Source organism: Carassius carassius, chromosome 1 (genome assembly GCF_963082965.1).
Source record: "Carassius carassius chromosome 1, fCarCar2.1, whole genome shotgun sequence".
NCBI lineage: Eukaryota > Metazoa > Chordata > Actinopteri > Cypriniformes > Cyprinidae > Carassius > Carassius carassius.
Window position 1 is genome coordinate 32783370 of NC_081755.1, and position 7636 is coordinate 32791005.

The following is a 7636-nucleotide window of genomic DNA, read 5'->3' on the forward strand; positions in this document are numbered from 1 at the left end:
CTGGATGTGCATTATTGCTGTTAAAAGAGGCTTGAGCAGATAAAGCATTGAGAGTGAGTAGCATCTAAAATGTCTTCAGATTTTGTAGATTTGGGCTTTTGTTAAAAATAATAGACTATATACTGTAGACGTTCAAGATGAATATGTAATAATGTTAATGGATGCCAAGTTATTTTATTTTGATCCACTAAGGCAGTATAAATAACTTGTCTCGATTTCTTCATCTCCTTCACCATGTTTCTGTATTCGAGCTGCTCAATGTGAGGCGGAAACATGCGGCTTGCAGAGGAAGACACACACCTCCATCTCTAAAATGACACAGGAAACAAACGTCAAGACTGAGCTCACTGGATTCATTGAAGAAAATAAGGAAATCTGCTGAGGTAAGGGGTAATCTCACATAGGAATGCATGTGTTTTGTATAGACCACCTGCCTAATATCTTCTGTGGCTGCAGCTAAACTCACCAAGGGAGGATAAAATGGGTTAAAATATTAATAATGTAGGCCTATTTATTCTGGGTTATAAGTAGTGATTTCTAGTTTACAACAGCGGCCAAACCCGCTGTGTGAAATGTGCGGCTGCTTCTAGATAAACTCAACTGATGTGACAAAAGCCGCCGTCAGTCATCACTCTGTGGTGTTCTGAAACCTGAGTGAGAGCGGGAAATGATGCGATGACCAGCGCCGTTTCGCGACAAAAGACAGGGCAAGTCATTCATTCATTCAATCATTCATGCTTGTTTACTCTGAAACATTTCCTCTCTGTGCGACGTCACATGTACCCGGATCGGAAGCTGTTGTAATTTCCCGAGTCACAGCCGCGTTGCGTGCTTATAAGATGCCAACATCTTACCGTGACCTCTAAACAGTACGTGGATTTAAAATCAAAAACTAAAGCATTCCCTGTAGTTCGCGTTAAATAAATAGGCCTAAAAGAAAACGAAAATAACAATGGAATAATTTGTCTACGTGACATGCATATATATGTATGCAATGGACCGTGGAAGCAATCAAAATCAACAAAAGAGCAATATGCAAGTGTTATGACGAGTCTCAGTTAGCTTAATACAGTAACAAGTTATTTTTTATTTTTTAATTATAATAAATAAAAAGAAAACGATAGAAAAATAATAGAGCAACTTAGTGGTAGAGGACGTTTTGCTTATTTTATCTATATCTAACAACTTTACTAAGAGGTTGCTTAGTAAACTAAAACCTAGAAACCATAACAAATTGTTGCTTAGTAAATTAAAATCTAGAAACCATAACAAATTGTTGCCTAGTAAATTAAATCCTAGAAACCACAAACAATTCCAATCATAGTGGAACTCTCTATGTATGTAAAAGAATACTTCAGTGTTTTACTCTGATTTGTAAAGTTGTTGCTTAGTAAATTAAAACCTTGAATCCATAAAAAATTCCAAGGATACATTATACATTATATTCCCATGTATGGCCCTGTATATCTGCTTGCTGTATGAACACCCACCTGTAAGCTAAAAGGGGTATCAATGTAAAAAAAATATAGTGATTTCTAACTGTTAACCGATTATTAGCTTTTACCTAAGTTTCTGTACTATATGCTGTGAATAACTGTAATTATATTTAATGTAATTTTTCAGTAAAAGTTTGTGGAAGTGAAAGAATAAGTCATTGTAAATTGAAATTCCCTGTATGGCACTTAAAGAGCAGGTCATATATACATTTTTTTTTTTTATATCTAATTTGCGGTTTATATCATAGCTATCCTTAAATGAAAAAAAAATCTACAAAAAGGTTAGTTGAAAAAGTGCATGATAAATAAAAAATTGTCAATTCTGAATTGCCTTAATGAGTCATCATATTGTCAAATTTTTTGCCTGTTTCCAGTATAAGTCACTGGGCAACACATTTGCATAATCCCTGCCTGTCCGTCAAATACAAACACTTCCACTAGTTAGTGTGTTTACATCATGTTGAGAAGATGCTGTGTTTTAAGATTAGATTAAAATCGACTTTATTGTCAGTATGCAGAGTACAAGTACAGATCTAATGGAATTCATTTCAGCATCTAACCAGAAGTGCATGAATATAGTGTTTTATATACATATAAGTGCAGAGTAAGTGAAGCTATGATTTACAGAATTTACAGTGGAGTTACTATACAGTATTTAGCAGAGTATTTTACAGAATATAAATAGAAGTGCAATGTATATATATATGTACATTATGAACCGCAGAAAAATGTTGGAGGATTTCGATATAAAAAATAAAAAAACAGTGGAGACTGGTTCCCTTTCAATTAGGTCACTCTACATTGCTATGGGAATTACCCTTTCCTCTAAATACTACTAAAGCCTTATTGAATCACTCCAGTGAAACTGGCCAATGGTGTTCAAGCAGCAATTGTACGTCATCCATACACAATCTTTGCCTTCAGCAAACCTTCTACAAGAAGCAAAACGCCAATTCAATTCAATACAATTCAATTGAAGTTTACTTGTATAGCACTTTTTACGATACAATCATTGCAAAGCAATTTTACAGATGATTAAGTTTTAACAATGTTTAGTTATTGGTGGTGGTCATTCGGTTTATGTGCATATGGCAGAAATATTCGGAAAAATACAAGACGTAGTGAACCAGATGACACTATTAACAGCAATTATTATATGATGCAATCACACTTGTAGTAATATCTGGTAGTTCTGTTTTAGGGTTAGCGTCCTCTGAGTGGGCGACGACATGTCTTCTCAGGTGTTCTGGATCCAGACTAAAGCCTGTGTAAATCCTAGTTACCACGGGATGGCAATCCTGTGGCAAAACAGAGAAACAAATAAAGACATAATTAGCATAGCTGTTGTTCCAACCAAGTAAAATGAATTAGTTTAACCCAAGCTAAAGAATAATATGCGTATTTGATCAGATACAGCTGCAGTCACAAATTATTGCGGAGCCAATCAAACTATTGGATCTGATATCCACTTATCGTGCAACTTTTGCCTGGGTCGCGCCCACATATAGGCGGCTCTTGGGGAGATCAGACTGCCCCCACTGCAGAGATATGAGCCTTCGGACTCTCAGGGTCCGTGTGGCCATCGTCCGAGATGATGAACCTGCCCAAATAGCTCTGCTGCGCTCTTCCTCTGCAGCCTCTTTTGAGCCAAGGAGTAAAGTGCCGCAAGCTTCCAATTTGGATCTGTCCAGGACACGTGACAAGCACAGTGCCCACCCGCTCCTCACCCACCATTGCTGGTTCCCTTTCAGTGTGCTTCATGACTGCTGATCTCCATCCCTCCCCCAGCATGTGGGATGTGATATCTTTCAGTGCCATGGTACCTCCAGTTGGACCATGACAACATGGGGAATCTTGTATTGTTGGATCATCACCTATGGCTTACCCAGACTGAGTTGAACGACTGAGAGGAGGTGGCTCTTCTGGATGGACCCGTGAATCCATCGGGTCTCTTTGGAGAAGCGGTGGAGATGATCACAGAGCGCTTCATTGAAGTGCAGAAACAGTCTAAGGTTATTAGCCACTTCCTGCCAAACCGAGCTGGCATGAACTCTCCTGCACGTTCCTGCTGCTCCTCAGCACAGATCGTGGGACGACCGCTCGTCTCTTTTGCTGCTGTTCGGCGTGAACCTCAATATCAGGGCAATTTTCCTCCTCTCACCCCCGTCTCCTGCATCACTTACTCTCACACTCGTGTGGTATTAAACTCCCTAGCCCTAACCCCACAGTTCATAGAAGCATGGTAGGCGCTGCCAGGGGTATCGGAGTGGGTTATGAAATCAAAATTAGAGCTACATGCTTCTGTTCTTCTGCAGACCATCTCATTTCAACAGTTTGTAAATGTCCACTGTACGGGAGCAGAATGCTTCAGTTCTGTGAGAGGAAATAATCTTTTTGCATAACGTGCTATAGAGACAGTGCCCCTTGCAGATCACGAGAGCAGCTTCTACAGTCATTATTTTCTGGTACCAAAGAAAGACAGTGGAGTTGCACCTGAGACGGCTGAATCGCGTGTTTTCTAATCACTCGTTCAAAATTATTACACTAAAGCAAATCTTCTCACACATCAGAGTGGGAGATTGGTTTATCTCTGTGAATTTAAAGGGTGCTTATTTCCACATTCAGGTAGCCCCCCACCACAGGCACATTCAAGGGGATAGCGTATCAATTCACGGTCCTACCCTTCGGTTTATCCTTGGCCCCTCGTACCTTTATGAAGTGAATGGATGCTGCTCTCTCTCCTCTAAAGCAGAGCGGAATGTGTATCCTGAACTATCTAGACGATTGACAAGTCTTAGCCCAATCACAGAGTGTGCTGCTCAGTGACAAGCTCAGACTTCTTGTTCATGTTAGGGCTGACTGTGAATATGCAAAAGAGCATGCAGGTACCGAGCCAGAACATCTCCGTTTTAGGAGTGGAGTCAGAGGAGCACACACAAAAACTGATCAGCTCTCTAGCATTCTTCAAGCTATGACACTCTCCCCTGCTGAAATGCTTTCAGAGGACGCTTGGCCAGATGGCTTCCACCTCAACAGTGTGCAAATTAGGACTCCTACATAGGTGACCACTTCAGCTCTGACAATTTTGTTGAAATGAACTTCAACTAGTCTATACATTTAATGATGCTGGTGCTTCCGCCATTTCATATTCCCTTTTTTACCAGCGTTAACTCCGCCCCTGGTGTGATGCGGCATCATCTAGTTGCCTCACCCCCCTTAACTTTACATGGTTTTCACTAGGTCCTGTAGACCTGAGCTGTGTTTAACAAGAGCGCCAATATCATCACCACTCATATTATGGTTCCATATGTGAATCTTGACATTTTCAGTCGAGCCAGGCTCCATCGCTGTGACATGACGGGATTTTATGTTCTCACAGCAATGTAGAGTGACCGAATCAAAAGGGAACGCTCAGGGTTACTCATGTACCCTCTGTTCCCTGGGATGAGGGGATGAGGCATTGCTCTTATTGCCATGTCACATAGCTTAGGATCTTAGGATTCCAAGTTGCTTCAGTCAAGATTCTGAATGGATGACGTACAAGCACTGATTTATATAGAGTGGGAGCCCATCATATTTTGTGCTAAAGTAAGGACAGTTTGCTTCCTTTACTCCTATACACAAACTCACGAGACTAGCACATCGCAGAGGCACGTGCGCTGTGCATACATCTTGTGTCATCCACCGGAGCGGCTATGATAGATAACTGATGGCTGAAAGATAACAGGTATGATAGATACCGGTTTTGAAATATGAATAGTTTTCTTACAAAAATGCTTATATTCCCTAAAGAAGGCCTTTATTTTATGACACGTTTTATGATGAATGCACACGCTTTATTTGACGACTTGTGGACTGTTCAACTGCAACACCCTGCACTGCAATGATAGAGCTTTGAATAGCCAGGACAATTTTTTATATAATTCCGACTGGATTTATCTGAAACAGTCATATACACCTAGGATGCTTTGAGGGTGAGTAAAAAGTCTAACTTTATTTTTTTGGTGAACTAACCCTTTTTTTAGACACCAGTGTCAGACTATTAATAGCTAGCAATATGGCTAGTAAGCTGTGAAAGCTGAGACTGAATATGAAATCAAAATTTAAATTAATTCTTAAGTTTAAACTTTATATTTTAGTTAATTTTATAAAGTAAATTGTGTTAGTAGCAGAATATGTACAGTGAGCACTTTGACAAGACCATGCAAGACTCATTTCACTAACATTACTTAAAGAGTAAGTTTATCATCCCTTGATTATAAGGATTTCTTAGCTCATCATAAACCTGTGGACTAATATTTGATAGATAGATAGATAGATAGATAGATATTATTTTCCCCCTTTTTAGCCAATTGCAAACAGAACAGTGTAAACGTTCAGGAAAGCTGAATAAAGCCTGTTCTCTGCATTTCCAAGAAAGTAGGCTATACTTCCACAGCCTAATGTTATATTTGTACTAGTTAAAACCCAGAATAGCCCTGAATGAATGGCCAGAATGACCTTCAAACCACACACACACACACACACACTCACACACACTCTCCATCTCTCCTCCTCCCCTGACTTTAATAAATTTGTGATTTCTGCATGGGTGTGTGTAATTTGCATTGTCAAGCTTCATCAAGTTGTTCACATTATTTTAACTAATCAAGTTCTTCAGGCTTATTTGAAAGCTTACATGGGCTGCATCCAAAAACTGAAAAATGCTGCCTTCGGAGGACACGTTCCAAGGTACGTCCGAATTCAGTGTTCGCTTCATTTCCTGTTTCCTGAGATGCCTTCATCTGGCCGATTTTTGAAGGCAGCCTAGATGTATCCTTCACTGCCTTGGAGATCCCACAATTCGTGTTCCAGTCGGTGACAGTTAAGACATAAAAATAAAGATGGCACCTGAAAGTTGCAGTTGGTGGTCAGTTTGTGTGTAAATGTATGTTTCTGATTAACGTTTTCCACTTTTTATGTCATTTCTAGTGAGAAATTAATATTGCAGTAATTAAATATCCACTTAGTTATCGCCAAAGATCTCTACAGTATATTGTGCTGTAGATCATTAAACCATTACTCTGCCTCAGAAGCCTGTCCGATATCCGTTTCATAAGGTGCCTTCTTGCAAAAACCTTGCCTGCAAAATCATTGTCTGATTAGACATCAAGGCAGCAAGTCACCTGACTACGTTTTTGGATGCAGCCATGGTATGCGAGTTGAAGCAAGGTTGGAACAAAACTCCGCAGGACTCCAGCCCTCCACAAATTGAATTTGACACCCCTAGTCTATGGTTTCAAGTATACCTAGTAAGAGCTTGATTAGCTGCTTCAGGTGTGTTTAATTAGGGTTGGAGCTAAACTCTGCAGGACACTGGCCCTCCAGCACCGAGATTAACTCTTGTTCTACAGGTGCTGATCATATAATTAGAATATCATCAAAAAGTTGATTTATTTCACTAATTCCATTCAAAAAGTGAAACTTATATATTATATTCATTCATTACACACAGACTGATATATTTCAAATGTTTATTTCTTTTAATTTTAAAATTCCAAATTCAGTATCTCAGAAAATGTGAATATTGTGAAAAGGTTCAATAGTGAAGACACCTGGTGCCACACTCTAATCAGCTAATTAACTCAAAACACCTGCAAAGTCTTTAAATCATCTCTGTCTAGTTCTGTAGGCTACACAATCATGTGGAAGACTGCCGACTTGACAGTTGTCCAAAAGACGACCATTGAGCTGGAGTCAGTGCTTCAAGAACCACTACGCACAGACGTATGCAAGACATGGGTTTCAGCTGTCGCATTCCTTGTGTCAAGCCACTCTTGAACAACAGACAGCGTCAGAAGCGTCTCGCTTCAAAAAGGACTGAACTGCTGCTGAGTGGTCCACAGTTATGTTCTCTGATGAAAGTAAATTTTGCATTTCCTTTGGAAATCAGGGTCCCCCAGTCCAGTGTAAAGTTTCCACAGTCAGTAATGGTTTGGGATGCCATGTCATCTGCTGGTGTTGGTCCACTGTGTATCTGAGGTTCAAGGTCAATGCAGCCGTATACCAGTCAGTTTTAGAGCACTTCATGCTTCCTGCTGCTGACCAACTTTATGGAGATGCAGATTTCATTTTCCAACAGGACTTGGCACCTGCACACA